At 38.2% G+C, this 15,760-nt stretch overlaps 1 protein-coding gene and 2 non-coding genes across 3 annotated transcripts in view; 2 read left to right on the forward strand and 1 right to left on the reverse strand.

The window, feature by feature from the left end:
* Positions 1-15,760, reverse strand: part of LOC148825697 (uncharacterized) — a 221,745-nt gene that overhangs the window by 13,829 nt on the left and 192,156 nt on the right. The window lies entirely within an intron of this gene.
* Positions 538-609, forward strand: trnaa-ugc (transfer RNA alanine (anticodon UGC)). Its single transcript has one exon. It is a non-coding gene; the product is annotated as a tRNA-Ala (tRNA).
* On the forward strand, positions 15,059-15,223 carry LOC148825700 (U1 spliceosomal RNA). Its single transcript, XR_016092042.1, has one exon. It is a non-coding gene; the product is annotated as a U1 spliceosomal RNA (small nuclear RNA).

A 15,760-nucleotide genomic window follows, 5' to 3' on the forward strand; every position in this document is an offset into this window, starting at 1 on the left:
TTCCATCTTTGTTTACAACCACCACTATAAATTATTTGTTCAGCTCTAACGCCTGTCTGTGTTGACAAGGCATCTCAAAATGACATATTAAATAAGAACACGATCCTTCCGGTTACCATTCCTGTGGTTGGAGCGTTGTTTCGCCCTTTTTTGTTCTTCTACAATATTTACAGACAGGGCTTTATCACTGGAGTTGTACAGAAGAAGTGTGCATCGGTCCATGAAAATCATCAGTACTGCTGTTGTTCTATGCGTAGTTTAACCGAGAGCACTTAAAAGATGCAAAAAGCTTTCAAAGAAAACAGAATTGAAAGACAGTAGAGTAAGGAGGTAAAAAAGCACTCCCCCGTCGAGGAATTAACCACCGTCGCCCGTGTGACTGGATATAAAAATAACTGATTCGTTTTTGCCCAGTCTCTGGAAGCTTCAATGCGATTATTTTTCCTTCCTTATTTCTTCATTCCCATGAATTTACTCTGTAGTAGAGGAAACGCGAAAGTGGGAAATTGCAGGCATTCTCAATGAGCCCACAGTACTGGGGATGTAGCTCAGTGGTAGAGTGCATGCTTTGCATGTATGAGGTCCCGGGTTCAATCCCTGGCATCTCCGAGTGCTTTATATTATTGTGCTCACATCGCAATCTTCTGTTGAGTGAGAACTCTTTGTCGGTGTTCATAGAGAGCCAGGTTTACACAATTAAGTTCAGTCACACACGAAGTGCTACAGTGTTCCTCTGCTGTTTTAAATGTACCTCCAAAGCATTTAGTTCTGTTAACTACAACAAATGATTTGAACTAATTTAACGTCATATTCAGGAAATCCAGAGAACGTCTCCACACTTGTCGTGGCTGTTGAAGAAATCACCTGTTAAATCTCACCCGGGATTTCTTGAGAAATCATTCAGCGAGCGAGTCCTCCCTCTGGACTCCGCACTAAACTGAAAGCTGCGCGAATTCCTCACTGCGTGTCCTGTACTGTTACAGGTGCTCTCGTGTAGATGTGGAGCACAGCCATAAGGACACTTTGAACTTTTTCCGTATGTGGAGGAAAAGGCAAAAGAGCGTGAATAGTGTTAATCGTATAAAATATCCATGGTACAACTCGAGAAAGTTGAAGAAGAAGAAGGACTAAACAACGACTTTTGATGATTACAAGAGATTCAAGAAATACAACCGTCCGCACACGGGCTTGGATCCTGAACGCTTAAGTTAAAAGACAAAGCGAAGGATACGAACTGTAAACTCTCTTCACGTCTTACTGTTTGTGAAATAAAACAATTTCTTACTTTCTTAATAATTTCTTACTGCTGATAGACGATTTATTGCATTTTAACAAAATCACAATTACAAACATTTTGGGTTAAACTGTTATTCACACACTCTAACGAAGATAAATGTTAGTGTCTTCCGGTGTGTGAGCCCATTTCTAATAAGAATAAAAAATAAGTTATATAAATTGAATTGTTCTACTTTTTATACTTACATAGTCTTATTAATATTTCGGTTAAATATTTTCTTCTGTAGTAATACTAGTCTCGATTTACAATTTTTGGACATGGTGCATCTTAAATAATTTTGTTATTAGTTTCGGTTTTGGAAAATCGCGCCCAGAAGCTACCAAAACTGGTAATGTTAACAAGATGTGTAATGCAATAGCAGCCTTCTGGGTGGAAAACAAAAACGATTTCTTGGTATGAATCCTAGCTCATTTATAGGCGGCATTCTAGGACTTCTCGCTTCAGAAATCCTGTCAACGCATCGTACGTTTCTACTCCATCAATATCAGCAGTGTTATCACTACCAAACGCTAAGAATAGATCCTGGCAATACTTCATGAGATCTTCTTTGGAAAATTGTTTATTTTATTTTTAAAAAATATTTTCAATACCATCCAAAAACTCGAAAGTTTCAATTGCATGCAACTGATGAGATCTCTCTTCGATGGAAGTTATAAGTACATCCAAAACACGTTTCTTGTGGATCCAGAAGAGGATCATTATGAGGCTCAAAACATGCCTGTCTCTTCTTTTTTTGAGGATGAATTGATTATTGAGGTGTAATCATTGGTTCAAAACCCAAACATCTGCTATTGCTGTTGTTTCTTTGATAGTTTCTTCAAATCCTTCAATTGATCTTCGATATCGAGGGATAATATCATACAAGTTGTGGTTTTCTTTTAATCACCAATTTTATTAAAATTTCACCTTCTTTTACAGATGTCTTGCATGTATCACAAGATATAACAGTCCCCTTGCGTCCTCAGGTAAAATGTTTTAAAGAGTACAACAAAAGTACAATATACTGAACAGCATTTATGGTTACATGTATATTAAAATGAAGGTACATATACCAAGATATTAAAATACAATTGTACAGATTTGTGAAGTTTTCCACCAAATCTGCACTGTAATTTTGAAGTATTATAGCTGAGAATGCAAGGTGAGTATGAAGATCAAATTCAATGAGTGAAAATGATTTTCCGCACTAAACTGTAGACAAAGTCAATGAGGACAGTGACTCACTGGTCAGAGCTCTCAGGTAGTTGCCGATGTTGGTCATTATTGATCTGGATAATTGATCATTATTGGTCATTATTGATCATTCCAGGTGATATTGACTTAGGTCCTCAAATGTTTACTTGTTGTAGCTTGAAATGTGCAAAACACTCACATTTCTTTCAAATATGAAGATGTTTTACTGTATCTAGTGCTCTGTACTGGTCAATCTGGGTGCTATAAAATACCTATGGTTTGAGGTGCAGTATAAAGTGAATATTGGGGTGTCTCTAGTGCTGTGGGATGCTGCGTTTTAAATTGAGCAGCTCCTGTAGGCAGGACAAGGAGTCTTAGATAGATAGATGCAATTTCTTCTCATGGGATCAATAAAGTATCTATCTATCTTAACCTTTTGATTTGAAGGGAATGTAAATAACAGCCAGGTTGTCTCTTTGGTAGTGTTGTATCTGGCTCTGTCAACAGTGCCTTTTGCTCCTTGTGTGGATTAAGTCATACTTATGAATTGATCACAAACATTTAGGCATTCTCTCCTTCTGGGGTTGATTTTATCATTGTGAGTGGCCAAAGGTTCCTTATATATTTAATTAAAAGTCTTTAATTGTACAAAATTAAGAAATTACAAATGAATGACAAAATGGTTTTAAAAAGTTTATTTTTAAAAAGGAAACGTTAAGAAAATGTCTATACATTTCTGCACATCAAAAATGTTACATTCAGAATTCTATATCAATTAATAGTTTTATTTCAGAAACATATTGTGCAAGAAAAAAGACTGAGTGGAATAGGGAACTTTAAGGTCTCCCTGTTTTAAAACAAACTGCAGGTCAATGAGGACAGTGACTCACTGGTCAGAGCTCTCAGGTGACAGACAGTGTCAGTGTGGAAGCAGTGGAGTGAAGTGGACTCAGGTCACAGACAGTCTCAGTGCTCCGAGCTGCTGTAAGACTGTGTGACTCTGTTGGTGAAGCTCTTCTGTGTCTAGACCTGCTTGAGGAGGTTCTCCCAGACAGCCCTGTCAGTCTCACAGCGCCCATCCTCTCCCCGAGAGTCATCCCCAACATCATCGTAGTCAGTCCTGTCAGGGGCAGGGGCTCCTTCTTCAGAGGGCAATGTAGGCAGGACCCTGTTCACTCCAGGGCCAGGCTGGAGGACACCTGACAGAGAGACAGACTCATGATTTGTCAAATGAGCCAGTTAATGAAATAATATTGTTACATATAAGGATTATGAAAATTGTGAATATCAAAAATGACTGAGTAGATAAATTAAAAAATAAATTAATCATAACCCCCAACTTTTAAAGATTTTGCCAAGAATATACCCAAGCATTTGGTATAGTTAAAGGCACATAAGAGATTTGTTCTTTGGAACAGCTTTATTGAAAAAAGCACAATTAGTTAAATATTTGTTATTAACAACACTACACACACGAAATTACACACAACATAAATATACAGCACGTAATTACAAATTTGCTAACAAGGTGTTTTAGACACCTACATCCTAACCACCCAGAAAATCCTCAAACTGCTACCAAGTATTCAGCTTTTACAGAACACCTATATAAAAGAAAGAGAAACCAAACCTTTTAAACCTAAGATATTACAACCTACAGTTAAATCTCTCTTTGTGAACCCAATTGTTACAAAATGAATGGGAGCCTATCTCCCTGTTCTATAGATGCTCCCACTAGCCAGGAGAGGCACTCTTTAACTAAGGGATTCTCTAAAGAAGAAATAAAAGTTTCTAAAAACAACAGAAAGGCAAGCTCTCTTTATGAGGGTCAAAGACTAAACTCCAATCTGGTCTTTCCAGTTGATCTGGACAAGTGGTAGAAGCAAGAAGTAGCTCTCACCTTCTGTCATTCCTGGACAGTTGATTGACAATTATTTACCCAGAACATAACTAAACTTTATGGTTGCTTTGATCACTGAATCTCACACCTCAACATCTCAGCAAACATCTCCTTGCTTTGCAGCCCCTAACTGTGTACTTTAATTGGAATTGGAATTGATGACATTAGCCAGGTGTACCTAGATTTTTTAAGACACTTACATAGTCAAAATAGTGTTGTGAATGGGGATTTTAATTTTCTGTAACAATCAGAAATTATAGCAGTATATTTTGAGAGTACTTGTAGACTTTTAGGAACTAATCAAACATAATAATCTATAGTCTCACACATGTATTCTAACCAAACAATATACAATTTATTGATATAATCATAATTTGCATAACAAAAACAAGCATAATAGAACATATCTGAGAAGTAATCTGCTTTGATATCAATGGCTATTAGTGGACTAACAGTTATACAGATGCAGCCATTCAAAGTGCGCGTTACAGACACGTACCGCAGGTGACGTCGCTCAGTATGACGCAAGATGACGCGTGGCACCGCAGTACGTGATTGGTTGACCGACAGGGGCACTCGTGGTCCGTTGGTCTGTCGTAGAAAGACTTACAGTAAACGTCTTTGCTGTGCCCGTTGTAGATATTGAATTTTACCACTGAAGGGAAATCTTAGTAGCTGAGCATAAAAAGAATAGGAGCATACTGTAACGCGTGTGAAGGCCATAAACGATATTAATTTTGGAACATAAACATACAGTGTATGGCTGGTCTTGGTACTAAAAAAATACACACCAGTATTCCATTTCTCCCTAAACATTTTAAGCTTCGAAGTCTTTAACTAACGCGATACCGGAGTCAACAAGCATACTTTTAGAATTTGATTAAAAGGGAATATAATATGGAATCGCGTATCTAAAGAATTTAATAACGGTATTCGTGTGCTGCGACAGGGCTATGTAGGGCTGTTTCGCCTCCCTGTCATCCGAGTTGTCCTGTAGCCTACTGGTCTATGTGCCTGATTAACAACTTGTAGGTTGTGTGTTTAAATCCAGCTGGTGCTGGACTTTTCTTTTAACAAACATTTCTTCGAAAAAATAGAATAGCGATATTATGGACAATCAATTGACTTTTATATTTCAAAATATCGCAACATGATAAACACAGCATGGTTGCTCTCTGAAAATGCTTTTCCTTTATTTTTAAAGTAGGCTCAGATTTCAACTATAGATCGTATTATTATAAACTTTCTTGGAAAAATGTATTTTATGTAAACCATGTTTGCTATTAATTCATTTAGGGCTAAAATACGTTCATTGTCTTCCAATCGAGTCGAGTTGACATTGGAAGCCTGCCACACCCGGACTGTTAAACCAACGCATTAGCACGACAAAGCCCATTGAGGGTATTGAGCCAGTATTGGCTTTAGTATTCCCCCCCTCTCCCCTCAATTCAATTCAAGGTGTTTTATTTGCATGACAGATGGGTACAAGCAGTGTTGGGTATGTATATTGTAACGCTTACGGCAGACAGGCACTGTGTAAGAGCCGGCGCACCAGAGCAGCGCACCGAGGGAGCGTCTGCATTTATAACTTAGTTTTTAAAATTAGTCAAGCAATATGAAGCATCTTCTTTTACTTTTAAGTCCCTTAAATACATTTCTCACCACTTAATGCGACTTAATATCGTTTATGGACTTCACACGCGTTGCAGTATGCTCCTATTCTTTTTATGCTCAGGCACTTAGATCTCCCTTCTGCTTTGTGTAAGGATGGTATCAAGAGCAATCTTAAGTGGTGAGAAAGCTGTGTTCAATGTATTTAAGGGACTTAAAAGTAAAAGAAGATGCTTCATATTGCTTGACTAATTTTAAAAACTAAGTTATAAATGCAGACGCTCCCTCGGTGCCGCGCCGGGTGTAAATATCAAAGTATACATTCCCAACAAGAATTGTACCCATCTGTCATGCAAATAAAACACCTTGAATTGAATTGAGGGAGAGATGGGGGTAGTGGGACAGAGATACTGTAGACAGACTCAAGGCAAATAAGATACTTATGGGTACGCAGGCATTCACGACAGCAACATACGAAACGTTTGCACGTACTGTATAGTTAAGTTATTACTTGGTTTTCAAAGTGCAACGAAATACAATATTGTTGTTGCTGCTGTTCTGGTTGTTTTTATCCCGTAAAGCGTTTTGAGAAGCCACCTTTAAAGGCGATATATACTGTAAAACCACTGATTCTTATGGAATGTGTTCCACAGGAGATTCAAATTTTATTTATTTATTTTTTAATCGCGTATCTTAGGAAATCTCAGTATAACTTTGTTCATGAACAGTGGCATGTTACATTATCATTCGTTTTTTAACAAGGCTCGCCAGCTAATGTGAATCGAAACCTGTCTTGCTAGCTTTTAAAGTCGTGCATGTGTAAACTGTACTAGAGGGCATGCAAGTTACTCTGCCCCTTTCAGCTGCAGGGAGTCCCTCTGCTGCAACACACAGCAGACAGAACGGGAGACTATTGCCTTTCATATCTGACACCAGTGAAGTAAAAGGGGTGTCTAAAGGGGTGATTTCAGACCACATTTTAGTTACTTTATTTTGTTTACTTTTAACATTTCTGTAATTTACAGTAGATGTCACAATAGAAGCCCGAAGCCTATTATACTCAGTCTAGCCTTGGATCCTCTGAGTCCCTTGACTCAGTTATTGCATATTAATTTCTTGAGATACGCGATTCCATATTATATTCCCTTTTAATCAACTTCTAAAAGTATGCTTGTTGACCCCGGTATCGCGTTAGTTAAAGACTTCGATGCTTAAAATGTTTAGGGAGAAATGGAATACTGGTGTGTATGTTTTCTTTAAAGTACCGAGACCAGCCATATACTGTATGTTTAAGTTCCAAAATTAATATCGTTTATGGACTTCACACGCGTTGCAGTATGCTCCTATTCTTTTTATGCTCAGGCACTAAGATCTCCCTTCTGCTTTGTGTAAGGATGGTATCAAGAGCAATCTTAAGTGGTGAGAAAGCGACTTAAAGCGACTTAATTGAGGTGCCCAGCTACCAGTTAACACTGTACTTCCTACAATACTTGTGAAACCGGTTTAATTCGTCACAGCCAGCACTCCTGCAGCGAGGATGTTGTACTCGTAAAGTAGAAGCAGGCGAGATTTCCAGCGAAAGACACCCCCCCTCAAAAACCCAGCAAGCAGTAAGGCTTTATGTTGAAAATTGAAGTGGATTTTGTTTATGATAAAGAGGAGAAACTGGGATGGGAGGAGGGTTTGGTTTTGCATAAGGGGCGGGATTATGATAATTGGAGGAATTGCGAGAGTATATTGGTTTGATATATTTGATTTTGTATTGTGGTCGTTATCTATGTTTTTGGTTGGTATTATGTTTATATGGTTGTTTTTGTTGGTTGGTTGTTATTATGGTTATTAATAATACGATCTATAGTTGAAATCTGAGCCTAAATAAAAAGAAAAAGCAAGTGATTAGGTTTATGAGCAATCTAATTACTTATTCGTTTAAAACGCGATATAAAATAAAGTTTATTATTAATTTGCTGGACAGAGCGGTGAACATTATTATGCATAAGACAAAGATAACGATCCTGATCAGTTTAGAAATCTGTGTACGCTGTAAGGTTTTTACTTCTTAAACTTTTAAAATACACGTTTCGAATAGAAAGAAATCCTCTTCCTGCTACAGTTGCATGAAGTGAGAGGCGAAACAGCCCTACACAGCCCTGTCGCAGTACACGAATATAATCATATCGTTATTAAATTCTTTAGATACGCGATTCCATATTATATTAGCAGAAAAGCTTAAACTACCACTTTTTCACACGCTATTTCACGTTAGTTAAATTTAATTTATTTATATATTATATATTTATATCTCTGACCAAGGGAAAAGTCTCATTTTTTCAAAGAAATGTATGTTCACAACGGTTACTGTCAGAAGATAGGACACAGCGGATCAGGCACCCGCTGAATGGAAAAGGGGCACTTTAATGTTCTGTTTTGCTAATACTAAAGCCAATACTAATATTCAATACTTTAATATCCTTTTCTGTATGTTTAACAATAGTGGGTACTGGCCTAATTCGTCCCTGCTCCCGTTGTTAGGTGTTAATGTGTTGTTAAGTGTGAATTTGTAGCTGTTTCCCTGGGGTCTGGCTTTTTTTCTGGAAAACCATAACGGGTCTTGTCCAGATTGACTGTCAGCGCCCAGGTCTGATCTTTGTCTTCTAAGCTCTCTGTGTACAGTGGAGCCTCCTGTCCAGCCAGCACATGTCCACAGACATTCACAACAACGACATATCATAAAACGTTTGCACATATAGTGTGCAAAAATGCACTTTATTTACTAAAAATAAGACAGAGATACTGTATCAATTTATGTTGCATTAGCCTGATTATGATTAAAAAAACACATATAATTAAACACGCGTTTGCGATTTAAATCAAAACACGATTTAAATCAATATAAATGTTTATATTGTATCGCATACTGTCCAGCCTCCATTTCTCTATAAAAATTTACTCTATTACACACACACACACACAATAAAAGCAGGAAGCAGAAGCAGGGACCGTTGTCAGAAGTGAAGAAGGTGACTATTCATTGTTATCAAAAATGACTTTGAATCGATCATGTTGCGATATTTTGAAATATAAAAGTCAATTGATTGTCCATAATATCGCTATTCTATTTTTTCGAAGAAATGTTTGTTAAAAGAAAAGTCCAGCACCAGCTGGATTTGAACACACAACCTACAATTTGTTAATCAGGCACGTAGACCAGTAGGCTACAGGACAACTCGCATGACAGGGAGGCGAAACAGCCCTACATAGCCCTGTCGCAGTACACGAATATAATCATATTGTTATTAAATTCTTTAGATACGCGATTCCATATTATATTAGCAGAAAAGCTTAAAACTACCACTTTTTCACACGCTATTTCACATGCTAGTTAAATACTTCGATGCTTGAAATGTTTAGGGAGAAATGGAATACCGGTGTGTATTTTTCCTTTAAAGTACCGATTCCTGGAATCTGGCTGACACCCTTTTGAAGTGGTAACATGAAATCTGGTATACGGAAAAGAAAGCATTGATAAAAAAAAGCCTGGATTCTCATGTATCTCATACAAGTATATTTTAATACAGTCTTTGCTGTGCTCTTGAGGATCCTTGTGATATTTTGAGCTCTAGTTGAATTATAAGTGTCGCATTTTAAATCATTTTCGTAGTTAGAAATTATGAAACGCCCTGTTAAAAGCAAGGGAGTTTTTATGCCCGTTGAAGTTAAACAAAATGCCTGACAAAGTATGGCTTGGACAGATTCCAAGTGCTTGTACAAATGTGCTAAAGAAATTATACTTTGAGTATACAGCTTGTCCAAAGTCATTCATTATTAATACTATTAGTAATATCTTCGGTAAAGGCTTTGATGCATAAATATTTCTGATAAAGGTAGGTTGTGTACTTTTGTCCAGCTGAGCAATCTTGCTTTCATAAAATATATACTGTACGCGATTCAATATTATATTCAATATTATATATTATATATATAAAATGTTTAGGGAGAAATGGAATACTGGTGTGTATTTTTTCTTTAAAGTACCGAGACCAGCCATATACTGTATGTTTATGTTCCAAAATTAATATCGTTTATGGCTTCACACGCGTTGCAGTATGCTCCTATTCTTTTTATGCTCAGGCACTAAGATTTCCCTTCAGTGGTAAAATTCCATATAAATATTCAATACTTAAACGGGCACAGTTAAGACATTTAATATACATATACATACTGTATACAGTACAGTTTGCATACGGTAATATGTTTATGTTCCTAAATCAATCTCTATTATGAGCATGTGTAAGGCATGGTGAATCGATTCTCAAAAATTACTGTACTTTGCATGATTGGAAAAAAATGCGTGATTGCGAAATGCTGTGGTGTTTCTTTTACAAAGACGGTCAATGAAAAAAAAGAACGTGGACAAAAGCAATACTTTGAGTTTACAGCTTGTCCAAGGTCATTTATTATTAATACTTTTATTAATATCTTCGTTAAAGACTTTGATGGCTACAGCTCAAACATGAGAGGTTGAGCTTTATTAGCTCCACCTTGCGGAAATTCTGGATACTATTATTTTGCTAGCGGTATTTACCGGTAACTTGCGGTATTTACCGGTAACTTGCGGTAGACTGCGTACAGCATACCGGAAAATAATGCGGTATCACCCGTGCATTTTGAATGGCTGCATCTGTAGTATACAGAATAGATATTGTAGTCAAACGTATTTAATAGGATTTAAAAAAAATAAATGGTATCTTTTGGAAGAATTGATGATTCAGTGTAGAATTCACTTATACTTATGAAGTATCAATGCTCTAAAACCACAGTGAGGAAGACCTAGTAATTTCTGAGCCTAGTACTTCTCTCTGCAGTCAGAGAACAGAATTCCTAGTCTTGGGGAATCTAAAGCTTTGTTCTGCCCAGACCTCACTCCCTCATCATCGATAAGCTGCTGATCAATTTAAATCATCTGATTGGCTAGGTGTGTCTGTAGGTGAGTTTCAATGACACTCTGATCTTTTTAATCTAACTTTGTACAATTCAGGTATTTATCCTTGTAGGACATGACATAGTGAAGCTACCGTTACTGCAAAATGTCTGATTCCCCCGTCTTGGACCTTGAACTTTATTGCCATATGTAACCGGTACTGGTACAATGGAATTCTTTCTTACAGAAAGTCTCGATTGTAAAACAAGTGTAAAAAACAAAACAAAGTGCAAACAGTGCATCAAGACAATTTACAAACAAACAGTAGACAATGTACAAGTAAACATGTAGACAGTTTGAATGTAAACAATACAGACGTGTAAACAATGACTGGAGATATGCAATAAATAAGATGAGAGTGCAACAGAGATGGATTACTGGGGGTCATCTCCCCATCCCTGAACTACCTCATTCACACTGAGTCCCTTGGCTGTAGCCCCTTTTACCTGAAGTGGTCTCTCCCTCAACTGTCCCCCACATCACTGTATCCAGAGCGTGTCTCATCAGAGAGGAGTCTCCCTGTGAACAGAAGAGCAGGTCAGTAATGTCTCTGTCATTCTGACACAGACTGGCCTCTTCATTTCCAGTTAGTGTTTATTTGAAGATATGAAATTAGGTTGAGACTAATTTCTAATGACAAAGGCTACTGTGGGCTGGTACAGGTTGTATTCATAAATCTTATTTATAATAACTCACCTGACACAGTATCTGGCACAGTGATGGCATCACTCAGGGGCCTCTTCTTTCACAGAGGACATCAGCTCTCCTAAAGCACACAGAGCACAGCTTCACTGTCACTCATCAGAACACTGAGTTATCTAGAGCACAGGACTGCTGGAGCTCATCAGAACACACTGATTAACTAAACATCACGTTATGACTAAAATACCAGACTCTTAAGTAAGGGAGATCAGGGAACCTAATTTCATCTCCTATTTATGTCTGTCACAAATTTAGATTTTGAATTAAGATGTTGAGGGTCCACAGGGCAATGAAGTATGGATGTTGAAATGGAAATCTAATAAGTAAATTGATTCTTAAAATGTAGAGAGCTTTGCAAAAAATGTATTGGTGCTTTTAGAAAATATATTTCAAGGATCTAATTGCTGTGCTACAGTACGTGCAGAATTTTAGAAAACAGTGTGTCAACAAAGTACACTGTTTAGGTTACTTTAGAAGACAATGTACCAAAACAATATATGCTGTCTGGGTCGTTAGAATTAGCTGAAAGTAACTGATAAGCTTTGAATAACAAATCTAGTGGTGCTTCTTCTCTCGCTTTATGATGTAATCTGTTTTCTCTTAGGGAAAGGGGAAGTTTTAGAAGGGACAAAGCACTGAGCTTTTTTACAGCGCAACGTCTTATAAAAACCCTGTACTGCTTGTAACAAATTGAGTCTCTGGTTGCACTTTGCGAAGTGGCAGCAGGGCTCCCAATATTGCAATATTGAAATAAAGACCTTACTCAGGTGAGAACTCTCTCTTGTGGCTTCCTTGATAGTTATATTTCCATGACACCGGTTTTAATGTCTGTAGATTGTATCTTATTTTTATTTTTTGTTTTGTTTCATGTTCATATTATGTGTTTTCACCCAGTTCACTCCAGTTAATAACAGTTCACCCAGTTAATAGCCACTTTTTATGCGCGAAAAACGGGTGATCTTTCTATCTCGTGATCAGCTTAGTATCTTTCTGTAAGTTTTTTTCTTCTTAATTAAACGTTTAAAATACATGAATTTCATAAAGACAACACACGTTTCGAACAGAAAAAAATCATATTCTGTTCTCTTACTGGTATGTATAACAGATCAGCAGGTCTTATTTTCCCAATTGCTTTTTTCCACTGTATTTATCATATTGGCTAGCCAATGTCCTCTCTTAGCTAGGTAATGTTACTTGTGGATGTGCTTCTGCGTTGCGTAGAAGCACATGTATCCACAGAAAGTGTATTATACTACTATTTGAGCTACAGTACATAAAAATAATTATATCGTTATTAATTTCTTTAGGTACGTGATTCCATATTATATTCCCTATTAATCAAATTCTAAAAGTATACTTTTGTTTACTCAGATAACGAGCACATTCACAGAAAATGTTAATATCTTATGACTTTTCACAAAGTATATAAACTTAAGATGGTCAGAAGGAGCATGTAAAAACGTTTCCAAAACGTGGTAAAATCTTACTACATGTAAGACTTTGATGCTTAAAATGTTTAGGAAGAAAGTGGAATACTGGTGTGTATTTTTTCTTTAAACTACCAATACCAGCCATATACAGTTTACACTATATGTTTATGTTCCTAAATTAATATAGTTTATGGTGGTGTATCGTGGTTGTAGAGGTTTGATGGGTTTACTGAGACAATTATTAATTGTAGCAGTAATCACGAGGTTGTTCGTTGTGGCTTTTAGAAAATCAATCGTCAGAACAACTAACAACGCACACACACGGGTTCAATACACGAGATACATAAATTGTGCACCAAACATATACTAGTCTGCCTGGATACAAGCGGCAGACCTTACTGTGAGGGTTATCAATATACAAGGTATATAATCTCGAAGAGATGCCAACACAAAGAGATACACAACAGAGAATATATGTCAATATATATCGTTCGGTTACCAAATCGCTAATCAGTGTTATTACCCACTGTTACTCTAAACTCGGAAGTAAATACATTACTCATGAATTAAATTGATAACAACTTGTGTTGAGGTACAATTGAATTCTCGAGACGCAATGTAGAACATGGGGTTTACTTATCCACTGTGTATGGATTTGGAATTTCCCGGCACGATCACCAAGCCAGCTGACAGGCTCTGTCGCAGCCTCTGTTCCAGCGGTTGTCCTCTGGCTACCGGCCAACCAGTTGAGGTACAGCTCGGAGTAGGACGGGCGGAGGAATCTGACTGCGGCGCGCAGGGCAGTCGTTGCTCCGAGGAGATCTACCAGCAGTCCGGCTGGCTAGTAGAAAGTCTCTATGCACAGAGTGTGACCGCGAGACCTCACAAGTCACTCTTTTGCCTGGGAAGAAGCTGGTTCGTTCCCGGTCCAGCGCTGCTTCTGAATAAGCTATTCAGGTTGTCGACGAGGGTCCAACTGTAGGCTGCCGTTGATCAAGCGGAGCATTCACGTTGGTAGAATTCTGAGTATGTACGGGATCCTCGGCCTTGCACTTAGAACAAAGTCCAAGTCCCTTTGCAGACAACAGCAGTTGTCACATGATTGTCTCTGAGGATGCGCAAAAATGGCCAAGGAGAGCTTGCGTCCCTTTTTGGCCAAGACACAGATGTGTGCTGATTGGTTGAGAGTTTGGCGGGCATTGGAGACCCACGTGGTATTACCATGCCCTGCCAGTCCCTGATTGGTTGATCAAGGTGAGATATGAGTCACTTACTCTTGACACTTAGGAATGCAGTCCAGATGTCCATTTGGCACTCCCTAGACAGATAGGCACCAATGGATGACCATTGATCATGATAGCCAGGCTTAGCTAAGTGCATCCCCATCTGGGAGCTGTCCCTTATCAAAAGAAAACATCTTAAATCAGCCTGCATGAATACTTTCTCTGTGGCTGCACCACAGAGATGGAGGGTGAGATGGGGCCTCATTTAGGACAGCATACCACCGCTTAATTCTGTCTTATTAACAAGCATTGCCGCTACAACGGCATCTCTCTTGTCAAACTTCCTCCTGACGTGTTTGACAGGATCTGGGCCGTGGTGAACAGTGGGAAAGACGCCCTGTGGAGAGTGAGGAACATGGGGCTGTTCAAAGGCATCGAGGTCCCAGTCAAGGCAGCAGGTAGCCTGGCCCTGTTCATCACCCTAGAGAACTATTACCTCAGAGATCTGTGGAGAGAAGGGAGGGAGGAAGCAGAAAATCTGTGGGAAATAGAGAGCATAGGTCAATATCTCAGGAAACTGTGAAAAACATTATCATGTTTAAGTAAAGAATGTGATTTGCACCAGAAAAAAAGAAATTGTTGCTATGTAACTGGTACCGTGTCAAAATATAATGAGATGTGATCATATATACTGTTTTAAGTATGTATATTAATGTAAAGCTTTCTAATTTGTGATGTCCTGTATTTTTTTGTGAAAAGAAAATAAAGTTCTTAAAAAATCGATTCACCTAGGGTGAGGCTCGGCCATTGCACTCCGGCTGTGCTGACCCCTGCGAATTCCCCAAATGTGGGAATCTCGACTGCATAATTTCTGGTAGTGGGGGACTGCGTTCGCGCTCTCCCCTGATGTGCTTGGTCCAATATCAGATATGGAAGAGTTATGACACCACGTGCTGCGATAGGATCCCAGTTCGAAAGCCACTGCTGGTTCCCGGTTTCTTTTAGTTAGAGGTCCGGAGAAGCATTTCAAGCTGGTTACACTACTCCTTCCGGACATTCATTCCCTTTTCAAAGTCAGTCGTATTGCTGTAGTCTGCATTATTTAGGCTGATTATCGAGGTTAGCCTTTATTTGGTCATGGGGGCCTCGGTACTGTATGCTAATTCTCAAGACAGTTTCACCCGTTTTCTGATTGCTAGGTTCTGTACCAGTGCAGACATGTCAAACAGTGAATAGTCACAAACAGTCTATTGTATCCGTGCTCAATGAATGAAATCAGTAATAAATGAATATATGTATAGTTATACGAAAAACAAGTGGTTTATCGACTCATCTTCATTTGCAGATTTAGAGGCAGCTTCGATATTCGTTTTACAAATGTTTTTTTTTATATGGGTCACACACATGCCATAGCAACAAAACATCTCTAGAGATGAGGCTATA

The sequence above is a fragment of the Atractosteus spatula genome, chromosome 10 (assembly GCF_055471065.1).
Source record: "Atractosteus spatula isolate fAtrSpa1 chromosome 10, fAtrSpa1.hap1, whole genome shotgun sequence".
NCBI lineage: Eukaryota > Metazoa > Chordata > Actinopteri > Semionotiformes > Lepisosteidae > Atractosteus > Atractosteus spatula.